General features: G+C 50.1%; 1 protein-coding gene across 1 annotated transcript in view; it reads left to right on the forward strand.

The window, feature by feature from the left end:
- Positions 1–15,992, forward strand: part of FBLN7 (fibulin 7) — a 142,439-nt gene that overhangs the window by 100,578 nt on the left and 25,869 nt on the right. The gene's annotated exons all lie outside the window — the stretch shown is intronic.

The raw sequence follows: 15,992 nt of genomic DNA on the forward strand, positions 1-15,992 counted from the left end.
CATACCTCCCAATGTTCCTTGAAGCCTCTAAACTCCAAAACCCAGTCCAGGAATACCAAAACATAACCTGAAAACTGTAAGAGCAACTTTCTCCACATTTGTTAGAACCCTGTGTAACCTTTGCCTACTTTTACATAGTGGCAAGGCTTCACACTTACCTACCTTCCCTTGTTTCGAGCCAAAGCCCTTCACTTTGGTCCACTTCTCTCTTTTCCCACATTCCTTATTGTATTAACAGAGAATTCTATTTTCTGGGCTGTAGGGCTACACCTCTGATTCTTTTTGAGTATGCTTCCACAGGCATTTCTTCCCAGTCCTTATCAGGGGTCCACGGTTTTCTTTACTAATCTTTCTCCCTTTCTTTGGCCTCCTGGGCTCACTTTTACTTTCTAGGTGTACTCTGGCTTTCCCGACACTTCTCTCAGAACCACTATTCTGAGGTTTGCCAATCCTTTTGCCGTTACCCTTGGTAACCAAAACATCAGAGATTAACCATGCAGTATCCTGTTCAATAGTAGCATAATATGTTACTGAATATTACTGTATGTCTTCGCTGTTAATGGCACCAACACCATCAGTACTTCTTTTTTCAGTGTCTGTTAGGGCAGTGTCTGCAGAGGGCACACACTCAGGCAAGTAGCCATCTCCCATGAGAACCTCACAAGCCACTAACTCCCTTATTACATGCAATGTAAACAGCTTTCTTGACATCTGATGTTTCTCACATACCATTTTTACCATTTTGTTCTTGCATCATAAGGGGTTTACCAGGTTTGTCACAGAAACCTATTTTTGGACAAATAATTCCAATCTTGTTACCCATCTTGATGTCTCCTGGTACTTTAACCAGTATCTCTGTTTGGTTATGGACAGAGTTTCTGCTATTTCCTCATCCATTCTCAGGCCTGGCAACTCACAAGATCTGTCTATTGCAGTATGAGCTTCCTTGACTACACATGGATCAGCAACACCTTGGACTTCAATAGCAGAAATATTTTATGTCATACTGTTATACAGAGAGGCCTCCAATATCTCTGACACCTTAGGCTTATTCAACAATTCTCTGGAGTGTCTTCCATACACAAAAGTATCAAAAAGTAACTGGGCAGGGAACTGTGAGGCAACTTTCAAAACCATTAACAGCCATTATACCAGACATTTCCAGTTTTGACTATCTTTGTTCATTACAGCCTGCAATACCTTGCTCCAACTAATAATACTCCACAGTATCAGCTTGTCTGTCCTAAGAGGTAACACCCAGGTATATCACTGCAATACATTTAAAAGTTCAAGCATTTCCTTGAACATTTTGGTCATAAAACACCCTGACTCCATACTCAAGACCTTCCTGGAGACCTTCATGTTAGTGGAGATGTGGAAAGACTTATTTACTGAAGCCCTAGAGGTTTTGTTTCTTAAAGGGGCTTCATTCCAGCTGGAGGTAGCCAACACCACAGCCTGATGCTTTCTCAGAATGCTGCCAGGTGCGTGATTCACCATCAGCCTCTCAGTGTCAATGAACTGTTCCATGTCTTCTCCAGGAACACTGTCATTTTGGTACACCACACCATTGAAGTGTTACTAAACCCAGGACCCTGCATTCACTCTATATGGTTTCGCACAGTACACAGAACATGGAAATGCAATTATTCTAGTAAATATAAAATGCTAAATACTTTTTCTAATCAGCAGTTAGACTGCTCTATCAGTGTTCAGCAGATCACTGGTTAAAGCTTGTAGGAGGAGTTTTCTTTCTGCTCTAGGAAGATGCAGAACCCCTGACCTCTGTCTGGATAGTGCTGATTGGCCCTGTGCTGATTACATGCACTCTCCCAAGAAAAGAAAACCTCTCAAACAATACACACCAGACTGAATATGTGCAGAGTTTCTCCACACGATATGTCTTATCAGGTGACAAGAGGGAGACACAGTAAGAAGGGGAGGATCAGAGAAGTCAAGATCAAACAGCCTTTTTACACAATGCAGAGGATTAACACCTTATGTTCCACAGTGAGTATATCAAGCATACATTACTGCATATACAGACTGATTTTACTGTTGTGTGTTTAGTAACACTTTAACTTATTTATGGGTCGTGGACAAAACCTCTGCTGTGTGGTCCTTCCATCTCCCAAGGGATGCTCTGTGCAGCAGCAAGTGTGCCCTTGACTACAGGCTACTCTGCAGATCCTGCTTTTGGCACAGCAGAAATAGGGTCCACTTCATGGTTTCACAGAGAAGAATTGTTTTTCATAGCTAACAGGCTTTTTGCCCTACTGTCTCAGTCTATTCCAGCAATGGGCAAACTACGGCCCGCGGGCCGTATACGGCCCGGCGGACCTTTTAATCCGGCCCGCGGAGCTAGGCTCCCGCTAGGCTCCTCTCACAGTCCGCCGTGAAGACCGGTGTAGCATGAAAATCTGTCCCCCTCGACGTATCTGCGCATGTGCCGGAGATCGCCGATCGGCTGCTAATGCCTGAAACTGGCACATGCGCAGATACGTCGAGGGGGACAGATCCTCATAGGAGACAGATTTTCATGCTACACCGGAACGGCGCGGGAATACGGCGAGAGGAACGCGCGGAGCAAAGGTAAGTGAATTGACACAGGGGGGACTTAATATGGGGGATGAATTAATATGGGGAATGAATTACTATAGGGGGGATGAATTACTATATGGGGGATGAATTACTATATGGGGGATGAATTACTATGGGGGATGAATTACTATATGGGGGATGAATTACTATGGGGGATGAATTACTATATGGGGGATGAATTACTATATGGGGGATGAATTACTATGGGGGATGAATTACTATATGGGGGATGAATTACTATGGGGGATGAATTACTATATGGGGGATGAATTACTATGGGGGATGAATTACTATGGGGGATGAATTACTATATGGGGGATTAATTACTATGCTTACTATGGGGGAATATTACTATACTTACTATGGATGACACATACACATCATTCATCTACTCTTGGTCCGGCCCCCGGGTCCAATATATGAACCCATTGCGGCCCTCAAGTCAAAACGTTTGCCCACCCCTGGTCTATTCTCTCTCTGCTCCAATCAAAGGTATTACACAGTAGTGCTCTATCTGCTGATGGAGACACAGAAGGACAACGTGGCTCAGCAGCAGACACTTTACACATGTTATCCACAGTATATCAGCTCCTTACTGTGAAACAAATAAAAGTTCCTGGCATAAACTCACTGTTTGGAGTAAGTATCTGAAAAAACTACAGGTGGGATCCAAGAGAGGCTGCAGGCTGCTTGATGGTGTATGTAGAGCCTGACTCTTGTTCCCGGGGATGGCCGGAGCTGTGAATATGAGTGTCTCTTTATCACCGGGCAGGGGCGTATTTATCACAAGGCAAACAAGGCGTTTGCTAGGACGGCATCTTTCAGGGGGGCAGCGGCATCTTTCAGGGGGGCAGTGCCGCTCCCCTAAAGAAGGGATGGAAGAAAAGACGCACACAGCATGGGGACCAGATGGGACTCGAGAGAGGCTGCAGGCTGCTTGATGGTGTATGCAGAGCCTGACTCTTGTTCCCAAGGATGTCCAGAGCTGTGAAGGTGAGTGTCTTCTCTCTCGCTGGGGTGGGGCAGGGGTTGCCAGTGTATGGGGGGTGGTGGTAGTGGAAGGCTATCTCTGGTGTGGGTGAGGGGGGGGCGCGGGGTGTTGTTGGTCAATGTCAGGCACTCTTCGTGGGGGAGGGGGGTGTTGGTCGGTGTCAGGGCCTCTCTGTGGGGAGAGGGGGATTTTTGTGTTGCCTAGGGCAGCACGAAACCTAAATACACCACTGGTCTTGCCCCCATCCGAGCGCCACTTATATGTGTGGGTATTTTGCTCACGGTGTAGTATGTCTCCAGTGAGTTCACTTCAGCCAGAAAATACTGTTTAGGGCTTGTTGGCCCACTTTCATTTAAAGGAGAGAATAAAAAAGTTCCACAGAATGAAAGGTGACTCTAGCAGGGGTTTCCACCATCACTTTAAAACATGACAGCTGCTGATTGCTATCAATACAGACACTCTGGAGCCCTTCACGATGCATTCATGAGAACCCTGTGCAATGTTTGCCTACTTTTACAGTGACAGGGCCTCTTACTGTCACAATATACTGTGTATATTGTGATATTTCAGGGGTTTCACTCCAGTGTAGTGCTTTCCAGTGAGTTCAGTCCAACCAGAAAATACTGTTGGCTTGTTGGCCCACTTTTATTTAAAAAAGGAAGTAAAAGTTCAAAAGCAGTTTCCACCATCACTTCAAACACAAAGAAAAATTACATCAAGCCTCCCGGCTTCCTCTTGCAGTATCGCTGCTCAGGCCTCAAAACTAGGCCTAGGTCTCTCAGGCCCATTCTGCTCACATGCAACTTTGCATCTCTCTTATGCAGTTCAGTGCTGGTCTTGCCCACGCACGCAACTCTGGGTAGGGACCTCCTGTCTTCCAGGTGATGCCCCAAACTACTATCAGCCCCTTGATGCACCCCTGCACACACAGCTCGCTGGTCTCCAGTAAGACCTGAACACAGAGTTAGAGGCTTCAGCCTTCCCAAGACTCTTTAAAGCCTTTGGACTCCAGAACCCAATCCTGGAATCACAAATCCCAGAGAAAAAAAAAATTTCTCTGCTCATAACAGCCATTCTGGAGCCCCTCAATATGCCTCTCTAGTACCCTTTGTGCCATTTACCTCTTTTTACATAGTGGCAGGGCCCTTGTTCTGTCTCTCCAATCTAAGCATTGAAAGTGTGATCTCTGTAACTTACAGTTGTGATGAGATAACGATAACTCCAATCTCAGTTGGATACCACAGTCAGTGACTCAATCGAGATGATATCTTGTAGATCTTGTGAAGTTTATTCCATAAACTGAGAGAATCTTACAACAATGAACATCTGATAGGTCAAAAGATCATAATGTGTCCTGCTTCATGACATGAGGCTAGAGCTGCAATGCATTTCTAGGGAAAAGGGTGGGATATCTATACAGCATTAACTAAACCAAAGGAAATGGAGGAGCAGAGACAAAATATAGAGAACACTTAAAGGCATATGACAGTCAATATGACAGTCATGTGAAACATGACAGCCCTGCGCTGTGTATATACAGTATATATATATATTTTAGTAGGCAAAGTAGTAATAGTTAGTCAAGGTAACTGATGTACTCTAATGCTGCTATATTTTTGCCTGTGCATCTACTGTAGGTTTCAATGATCACTGGTTATGGGGGGGTTAAAAAATGCAGCTGTCAGTAGTCTGTATCCTTCCTGCTGCTAATCATTTATTATCTAGCATGTCATACTACCCAAGCCAAAGCAAGTTCCATGTCATTGTAAGCCATAATGCTGAGCATAATGTGCACCACATTCACATTAAGGCTGGCTTATTTAACCAGTTGCCGACCGCAGATAGCCAAATGACGGCTTCACTGCGACCAGCCAGTTCTGGGAGGGCGTCATATGACGTCCTCCCAGAACGCGTCCTCCCACGCGCCCCTGGGGGCGCACACCCAGTGATCTCCATGATCGCTGTGTCCTACGGAAAAGGCCAATCACAGCTGCCTTTTACCACATGATCAGCCGTGTCCAATGACACAGCGGATCACCGGTAAATGCAGTTGCCGGTTATCGGCTGCACTTTCCTCACACTGTCACACTCACGTGATCCAGTAGCTCCGTCTTTCCTGCGTCAGTGAGTGGCTGCTGCAGGGAAGAGGAGGAAGTGCTGGCAATGGCTATGCCATATAAGTCTATGGGTGATATCAATGCAAATTGAATTCCTGGCCATAGTTGAGCGCTTTGTGGGAGCTGTAGCTGCAGGATTACATGATTGCACTGGAGCTGACCGAAAAAAAGCTAAGTATACAGATCTTTTTTACACAGAGCAGGCAGGGTAGATATGAGGAAGGGGAATGTAAAATTTTTCAGAATAACTAGTACTTGACTTCCCCTTTAATAAAACAAGTAACAACTAGCAAAATAACAGTGATCTATTTAACCAGTCAGCAGCATGCTTTCATTGTTCTCACTGTTCTAAACTAATGAGAGGTGAAATTGCATTGGTTGTTACATTGCCATTGTTTTACATGATTACTGTTTGCTGCACAACCTTTCTGAAAGTTCTTAACTACTTGAGCTGCAATAAAACTGCAATAAAACAATAATGATTTCTTTTCTCAGGCCTGCTTAATTAATAAACCAAATATTAAAGGACTTTTTTTTTATGACCATCTAAAATATATTTCAGTTGACATTTATATTGTTTGGATTGGATAGAGAAAATATTACTCATAACGACTTTCTTGTAATTAGTAAAAAAACCCTTGTCCTCAGATGACACAAAAACAAGGGCTCTTAAAAAACAATGTCATATTGCAGCAAGCAGTGTAACTCTGTGTTCTGTATTATAGCACAGCCCTAAGATTACCACCTTCTGGTACTTGGAAAATTGAACGGGATTAGAGATGAGCGAATTATTCAAAAATTCGATTCGGCTGATTCGGCGAATTCGCGGAATAAATTCGATTCGAGTCGAATATATTCGCTGCGAATTTAACTTATAAAAAGGGTGTTTCTAGGCTTCAGAGAGCCTTTATATTAGTGCAGAACACTGTACCTTTAATTTAAATGCCCTTGGAGTCTGCTGGGGAAGAGAAATAATACTGTCAGTCAGTATGACATGCAGATGAGTGCCGTCGATCTTAGAATCACCGCACACTTCACTCATTTCGGCAGTCAGGGGGCCAAAACCAGAGTGTGGAGCCACAGTGTGGCGGTGGAGGCAGCAGCAATGGGAGGCCATACAGCACCCTATGAAAAAATGGAACCCACCAGCAGTGTGAGGAGACCTGAAAGTGGCACATGGCAGAGTGTGGCGATGGAGACAGCAGCAATGGGAGGCCGTACAGGGACCCATGACACACTCTGGACCTGGCAGCAGCATGAGGAGGCAGTACAGGGGCCCATGACAGATTACGGGCCTGGCAGCAGCATGAGGAGTCGGTACGGGGGCCCATGGCAGATTACGGGCCTGGCAGCAGCAATGGGAGGCCCGTAATCTGCCAGCACCCTATGACAAAATGGAACCCACCAGCAGTGTGAGGAGACCTGAAAGTGGCACATGGCAGAGTGTGGCGATGGAGACAGCAGCAATGGGAGGCCGTACAGGGACCCATGACACACTCTGGACCTGGCAGCAGCATGAGGAGGCGGTACAGGGGCCCATGACAGATTACGGGCCTGGCAGCAGCATGAGGAGTCGGTACGGGGGCCCATGGCAGATTACGGGCCTGGCAGCAGCAATGGGAGGCCATACAGCACCCTATGACAAAATGGAACCCACCAGCAGTGTGAGGAGACCTGAAAGTGGCACATGGCAGAGTGTGGCGATGGAGACAGCAGCAATGGGAGGCCGTACAGGGACCCATGACACACTCTGGACCTGGCAGCAGCATGAGGAGGCGGTACAGGGGCCCATGACAGATTACGGGCCTGGCAGCAGCATGAGGAGTCGGTACGGGGGCCCATGGCAGATTACGGGCCTGGCAGCAGCAATGGGAGGCCGTACAGGGACCCATGACACACTCTGGACCTGGCAGCAGCATGAGGAGGCGGTACAGGGGCCCATGACAGATTACGGGCCTGGCAGCAGCATGAGGAGTCGGTACGGGGGCCCATGGCAGATTACAGGCCTGGCAGCAGCAATGGGAGGCCCGTAATCTGCCAGCACCCTATGACAAAATGGAACCCACCAGCAGTGTGAGGAGACCTGAAAGTGGCACATGGCAGAGTGTGGCGATGGAGACAGCAGCAATGGGAGGCCGTACAGGGACCCATGACACACTCTGGACCTGGCAGCAGCATGAGGAGGCGGTACAGGGGCCCATGACAGATTACGGGCCTGGCAGCAGCATGAGGAGTCGGTACGGGGGCCCATGGCAGATTACGGGCCTGGCAGCAGCAATGGGAGGCCGTACAGGGACCCATGACACACTCTGGACCTGGCAGCAGCATGAGGAGGCGGTACAGGGGCCCATGACAGATTACGGGCCTGGCAGCAGCATGAGGAGTCGGTACGGGGGCCCATGGCAGATTACGGGCCTGGCAGCAGCAATGGGAGGCCCGTAATCTGCCAGCACCCTATGACAAAATGGAACCCACCAGCAGTGTGAGGAGACCTGAAAGTGGCACATGGCAGAGTGTGGCGATGGAGACAGCAGCAATGGGAGGCCGTACAGGGACCCATGACACACTCTGGACCTGGCAGCAGCATGAGGAGGCGGTACAGGGGCCCATGACAGATTACGGGCCTGGCAGCAGCATGAGGAGTCGGTACGGGGGCCCATGGCAGATTACGGGCCTGGCAGCAGCAATGGGAGGCCGTACAGGGACCCATGACACACTCTGGACCTGGCAGCAGCATGAGGAGGCGGTACAGGGGCCCATGACAGATTTCGGGCCTGGCAGCAGCATGAGGAGTCGGTACGGGGGCCCATGGCAGATTACGGGCCTGGCAGCAGCAATGGGAGGCCGTACAGGGACCCATGACACACTCTGGACCTGGCAGCAGCATGAGGAGGCGGTACAGGGGCCCATGACAGATTACGGGCCTGGCAGCAGCATGAGGAGTCGGTACGGGGGCCCATGGCAGATTACGGGCCTGGCAGTAGCAATGGGAGGCCCGTAATCTGCCAGCACCCTATGACAAAATGGAACCCACCAGCAGTGTGAGGAGACCTGAAAGTGGCACATGGCAGAGTGTGGCGATGGAGACAGCAGCAATGGGAGGCCGTACAGGGACCCATGACACACTCTGGACCTGGCAGCAGCATGAGGAGGCGGTACAGGGGCCCATGACAGATTTCGGGCCTGGCAGCAGCATGAGGAGTCGGTACGGGGGCCCATGGCAGATTACGGGCCTGGCAGCAGCAATGGGAGGCCGTACAGGGACCCATGACACACTCTGGACCTGGCAGCAGCATGAGGAGGCGGTACAGGGGCCCATGACAGATTACGGGCCTGGCAGCAGCATGAGGAGTCGGTACGGGGGCCCATGGCAGATTACGGGCCTGGCAGCAGCAATGGGAGGCCCGTAATCTGCCAGCACCCTATGACAAAATGGAACCCACCAGCAGTGTGAGGAGACCTGAAAGTGGCACATGGCAGAGTGTGGCGATGGAGACAGCAGCAATGGGAGGCCGTACAGGGACCCATGACACACTCTGGACCTGGCAGCAGCATGAGGAGGCGGTACAGGGGCCCATGACAGATTACGGGCCTGGCAGCAGCAATGGAAGGCCCGTAATCTGCCAGCACCCTATGACAAAATGGAACCCACCAGCAGTGTGAGGAGACCTGAAAGTGGCACATGGCAGAGTGTGGCGATGGAGACAGCAGCAATGGGAGGCCGTACAGGGACCCATGACACACTCTGGACCTGGCAGCAGCATGAGGAGGCGGTACAGGGGCCCATGACAGATTACGGGCCTGGCAGCAGCATGAGGAGTCGGTACGGGGGCCCATGGCAGATTACGGGCCTGGCAGCAGCAATGGGAGGCCATACAGCACCCTATGACAAAATGGAACCCACCAGCAGTGTGAGGAGACCTGAAAGTGGCACATGGCAGAGTGTGGCGATGGAGACAGCAGCAATGGGAGGCCGTACAGGGACCCATGACACACTCTGGACCTGGCAGCAGCATGAGGAGGCGGTACAGGGGCCCATGACAGATTACGGGCCTGGCAGCAGCATGAGGAGTCGGTACGGGGGCCCATGACAGATTACGGGCCTGGCAGCAGCATGAGGAGTCGGTACGGGGGCCCATGGCAGATTACGGGCCTGGCAGCAGCAATGGGAGGCCGTACAGGGACCCATGACACACTCTGGACCTGGCAGCAGCATGAGGAGGCGGTACAGGGGCCCATGACAGATTACGGGCCTGGCAGCAGCATGAGGAGTCGGTACGGGGGCCCATGGCAGATTACGGGCCTGGCAGCAGCAATGGGAGGCCCGTAATCTGCCAGCACCCTATGACAAAATGGAACCCACCAGCAGTGTGAGGAGACCTGAAAGTGGCACATGGCAGAGTGTGGCGATGGAGACAGCAGCAATGGGAGGCCGTACAGGGACCCATGACACACTCTGGACCTGGCAGCAGCATGAGGAGGCGGTACAGGGGCCCATGACAGATTACGGGCCTGGCAGCAGCATGAGGAGTCGGTACGGGGGCCCATGGCAGATTACGGGCCTGGCAGCAGCAATGGGAGGCCGTACAGGGACCCATGACACACTCTGGACCTGGCAGCAGCATGAGGAGGCGGTACAGGGGCCCATGACAGATTTCGGGCCTGGCAGCAGCATGAGGAGTCGGTACGGGGGCCCATGGCAGATTACGGGCCTGGCAGCAGCAATGGGAGGCCGTACAGGGACCCATGACACACTCTGGACCTGGCAGCAGCATGAGGAGGCGGTACAGGAGCCCATGACAGATTACGGGCCTGGCAGCAGCATGAGGAGTCGGTACGGGGGCCCATGGCAGATTACGGGCCTGGCAGTAGCAATGGGAGGCCCGTAATCTGCCAGCACCCTATGACAAAATGGAACCCACCAGCAGTGTGAGGAGACCTGAAAGTGGCACATGGCAGAGTGTGGCGATGGAGACAGCAGCAATGGGAGGCCGTACAGGGACCCATGACACACTCTGGACCTGGCAGCAGCATGAGGAGGTGGTACAGGGGCCCATGACAGATTACGGACCTGGCAGCAGCAATGGGAGGCCCGTAATCTGCCAGCACCCTATGACAAAATGGAACCCACCAGCAGTGTGAGGAGACCTGAAAGTGGCACATGGCAGAGTGTGGCGATGGAGACAGCAGCAATGGGAGGCCGTACAGGGACCCATGACACACTCTGGACCTGGCAGCAGCATGAGGAGGCGGTACAGGGGCCCATGACAGATTTCGGGCCTGGCAGCAGCATGAGGAGTCGGTACGGGGGCCCATGGCAGATTACGGGCCTGGCAGCAGCAATGGGAGGCCGTACAGGGACCCATGACACACTCTGGACCTGGCAGCAGCATGAGGAGGCGGTACAGGGGCCCATGACAGATTACGGGCCTGGCAGCAGCATGAGGAGTCGGTACGGGGGCCCATGGCAGATTACGGGCCTGGCAGCAGCAATGGGAGGCCCGTAATCTGCCAGCACCCTATGACAAAATGGAACCCACCAGCAGTGTGAGGAGACCTGAAAGTGGCACATGGCAGAGTGTGGCGATGGAGACAGCAGCAATGGGAGGCCGTACAGGGACCCATGACACACTCTGGACCTGGCAGCAGCATGAGGAGGCGGTACAGGGGCCCATGACAGATTACGGGCCTGGCAGCAGCAATGGGAGGCCCGTAATCTGCCAGCACCCTATGACAAAATGGAACCCACCAGCAGTGTGAGGAGACCTGAAAGTGGCACATGGCAGAGTGTGGCGATGGAGACAGCAGCAATGGGAGGCCGTACAGGGACCCATGACACACTCTGGACCTGGCAGCAGCATGAGGAGGCGGTACAGGGGCCCATGACAGATTACGGGCCTGGCAGCAGCATGAGGAGTCGGTACGGGGGCCCATGGCAGATTACGGGCCTGGCAGATGACGACGAGGCTGCCAAGTGCGATCAGCCTCATCTTCATCAATTAGGGTCTCCGCCTCACTACTAGCCCCCTCGGCTGCGTGTGGGTCAGGAGACAGACCTGTCTCTAGACCGGCTACTGAGCCACTCTCCTCGCCAGTACTTCTTCGCCTGGCTGCTGAAGAGGCGGATGTCTCCCCCCGTTCCTGACCGCCCTCTGTTAGCTCTTCCTCACTGTACAGTGGGGCTGAGCCCACAGCATGCGATACTTCGCTTGGTGAGGGAACACCAAAGGACAGGGGCAGGTAGAGGACACGTGATTTCAGTGGGCTTGCTCCCGGGCCATGCCAACTAACGGTTGTGTCTGACGTACCCACCGACCGTTGGCTGTAGGTGTCAGAGGTGACCTGGGAAGAGGAAGACGACCGAGCCAACCAATCGATGACGGCAGGGTTGTCGGTGGAGACACGACCACTGGATGACACCGGGAGCACTGGCCTCTGGCTGCGACTAGTGCTGCCTCGACCCCTTCCTCTGCTGCCACGTCTGCTCGCTCCTGAAACATTGCCTCCTCTGCCACTCCTCTGCGTGTTGTCTGACATACTCTTTAATTCAACGATTCTGTGTCCCTGAGTAACGATTCTGTGTCCCTGAGTAACAATTCTGTGTCCCTGAGTAACGATTCTGTGTCCCTGAGTAACGATTCTGTGTCCCTGAGTAACAATTCTGTGTCCCTGAGTAACAATTCTGTGTCTGTCCCTGAGTAACGATTCTGTGTCCCTCAGTAACGATTCTGTGTCCCTGAGTAACAATTCTGTGTCCCTGAGTAACAATTCTGTGTCCCTGAGTAACGATTCTGTGTCCCTCAGTAACAATTCTGTGTCCCTCAGTAACAATTCTGTGTCCCTGAGTAACGATTCTGTGTCCCTCAGTAACAATTCTGTGTCCCTGAGTAACAATTCTGTGTCCCTGAGTAACAATTCTGTGTCCCTGAGTAACGATTCTGTGTCCCTCAGTAACAATTCTGTGTCCCTCAGTAACAATTCTGTGTCCCTGAGTAACGATTCTGTGTCCCTCAGTAACAATTCTGTGTCCCTGAGTAACAATTCTGTGTCCCTGAGTAACAATTCTGTGTCCCTGAGTAACGATTCTGTGTCCCTGAGTAACGATTCTGTGTCCCTCAGTAACGATTCTGTGTCCCTGAGTAACAATTCTGTGTCCCTGAGTAACAATTCTGTGTCCCTGAGTAACGATTCTGTGTCCCTGAGTAACAATTCTGTGTCCCTGAGTAACAATTCTGTGTCCCTGAGTAACAATTCTGTGTCTGTCCCTGAGTAACAATTCTGTGTCCCTGAGTAACGATTCTGTGTCCCTCAGTAACAATTCTGTGTCCCTGAGTAACAATTCTGTGTCCCTGAGTAACAATTCTGTGTCTGTCCCTGAGTAACAATTCTGTGTCCCTCAGTAACAATTCTGTGTCCCTCAGTAACGATTCTGTGTCCCTCAGTAACAATTCTGTGTCCCTGAGTAACAATTCTGTGTCCCTGAGTAACAATTCTGTGTCTGTCCCTGAGTAACAATTCCAATTCTGTGTCCCTGAGTAACAATTCTGTGTCCCTGAGTAACAATTCTGTGTCCCTCAGTAACAATTCTGTGTCCCTCAGTAACAATTCTGTGTCCTTGAGTAACAATTCTGTGTCCCTGAGTAACAATTCTGTGTCCCTGAGTAACGATTCTGTGTCCCTCAGTAACAATTCTGTGTCCCTGAGTAACAATTCTGTGTCCCTGAGTAACAATTCTGTGTCTGTCCCTGAGTAACAATTCTGTGTCCCTGAGTAACAATTCTGTGTCCCTCAGTAACAATTCTGTGTCCCTGAGTAACAATTCTGTGTCCCTGAGTAACAATTCTGTGTCTGTCCCTGAGTAACAATTCTGTGTCCCTGAGTAACAATTCTGTGTCCCTCAGTAACGATTCTGTGTCCCTCAGTAACAATTCTGTGTCCCCGAGTAACAATTCTGTGTCCCTGAGTAACAATTCTGTGTCTGTCCCTGAGTAACAATTCTGTGTCCCTGAGTAACATTTCTGTGTCCCTGAGTAACGATTCTGTGTCCCTAAGTAACGATTCTGTGGCCCTAAAGTCTCTCTGGCCCTAACTCTGTCCCTAATACAGACAGGTCTGTCTCTCTTGAATGACCGGAGGCTAATGGAGAATTGTAAGATGGCCGCAATTTATAGCTCCACCATTACACAGTGCTGGCTGGCTGGCTGCTGATTGGCTAATGCGATCACATGTCATGAATGAATGCATTATGGGTCAGCGCGCCTTGTCTGCGCGCCTTCCCAGAGATCCCCGCTCCGTCGCCACACATGTCGCCGCCATTTTTGGGAAAATTCGATTCGTGCATCCGAAGTTTGCTAATTTTCGGATTCGGTGCGAATCAAATTTTTCCTGATCTTTGAAACGAATTCCACTTCGCCATGTTCGATTCGCTCATCTCTAAACGGGATGGTGACAGTTTTGTGATGTAGTGAAACTAGTGTGATTTAGCTTTGATCACCATGAAACAGCCAGGATAATATTTACGTTATCAAAATTCTTTCTTCCACCTGGGAACTATGGTATCTTTTAATTCATCAAAAGAGCACATTTTATTCTGTGTTTGATCCCTTTTATAAAAGCACTAAAATAATGTTTCTGGTACATAGTATTTTAATGTGGAGCTATAAAACAAATTAAATACAAATTAATTAAAGCCTATCTCGGGGCTTTGAAATGTACCTTTGCAATGGGACCCCTTCCCACACTGCAAAAATTAAATGCTCATTTGGCTGGAGGGTGGAGGTGGTAAGTAAAAATATTACCCTTTTCCTCATTTCTGTAGGCTTCCACCTCTTCATGCGAGCCACTTCACTTCACTGCCTGGTCAATCACAGTTCTCTGACATCTTCACGTACAATGCAAGACCAGCAGTTCTGCATTGTATGGGAGAATGGTGAGGACCCATCCAAAATCCAGAGCATGTGGCAGCAGAAAAGAGTGAGGGTAGCAAGGAATAATGTAAGTGTTCTACCTATTTCTTTGCCCCCTAGCCAAACTGGCATTTGACCCATGCTGTTCCATGGGACCCCAATGCATTGGTGCATTTCAAAGCAGCCTGGAGTTGAGCTTTAGGTTTAACATTCCCTATTTACTGCAGGCTGCTAGGCTAATTCTGGTTTTTGGCTTCACTGCAGTCAGTGGAGCAGCAAGTGATTATTTTTGTCCGGTCAGGGTTTCCTAGCTGAATGTTTTTTGATTTCTCTCTCCTGCTTTTGGAAAAAGCTTCCAGAATATAGGGTAGGGAGAGTCAAATGACCAGTATGAATAATTAACATGCCCCAGCCAATCCAAAAAATGGAGGTATCCAGAAGTTGGCTGGGAAATGTTTGAGATTCCTGTCCAGAGTGTTCTTTCCTCTGCCAGGAGGGTTCCAGTTCTCTTGGGACTGCTACCCCTGGAGTCAGCTTTACTGAGTCAAAGAGTGTCACCTGGGCCTCATCAAGAGTTAAGCTAAGGGCCTGGAGAAGATTGCAAAGAGGATTCTTGCTACAATCTGGGCCTCAGTAGGAGCTGAGTGTCTGGGAAAGGCCGGTAAAGTATCAGTAATGGAAACACTGCCAGAAGTACTCCCTCACTGAGGATCTCCTAGTGGAAGCTGAGTGCTGTACAACTCCTGGAACACTGTAAGTAGGACCTAATTTGGAGACTTTGGTGTGTGACTGCAGTTATGAAGATTTAGTTTGAAGATTGTCCTCCTATTGATTGCTATTATCGTTTTGGAGTAGCCTGTGACCCACCCCTCTCCTGTTCAAGTTCTTCAGCAATACATTTTAAAAAGACATGTACTGGCAGGGGAGATCCAAGCATATTCTCAGCGGCCCCTCCAAGGGTGAGCACTATACTGTACATGGTAATGGTATAAAATAAAAACAGCAACAAAACAAAGCTATGGAATAAAAGGGCTGTAGGGGCAGGGGTGTATTTACCACAGGGCAAACAAGGCATTTGCCTAGGGTGTCATTTTTCAGGGGGGCAGCAGCATTTTTCATGGGGGCAGCGCTGCCCCCCAAAAGAAGGGATGGAAGAAGAGTCACATGCAGCATGGGGACCAAGTGGGATCTGAGAGAAGGTACGAGCTTCTTGATGGGAGGGGGGTATTGTTCGATGTCAGGGTCTCTCCGTGGTGGTGGCGGTGGGGAGCCGATTTTTGTGTTGCCTAGGGCAGCACGAAACCTAAATACACCACTGTGTAGGGGTAATAAAATGTAATTACAGTTAACCATGGTTTAAACTCTTATGAAAACATT

Source organism: Staurois parvus, unplaced genomic scaffold (assembly GCF_062004578.1).
Source record: "Staurois parvus isolate SC_StPar_1 unplaced genomic scaffold, SC_StPar_1.0 ptg000619l, whole genome shotgun sequence".
Lineage (NCBI taxonomy): Eukaryota > Metazoa > Chordata > Amphibia > Anura > Ranidae > Staurois > Staurois parvus.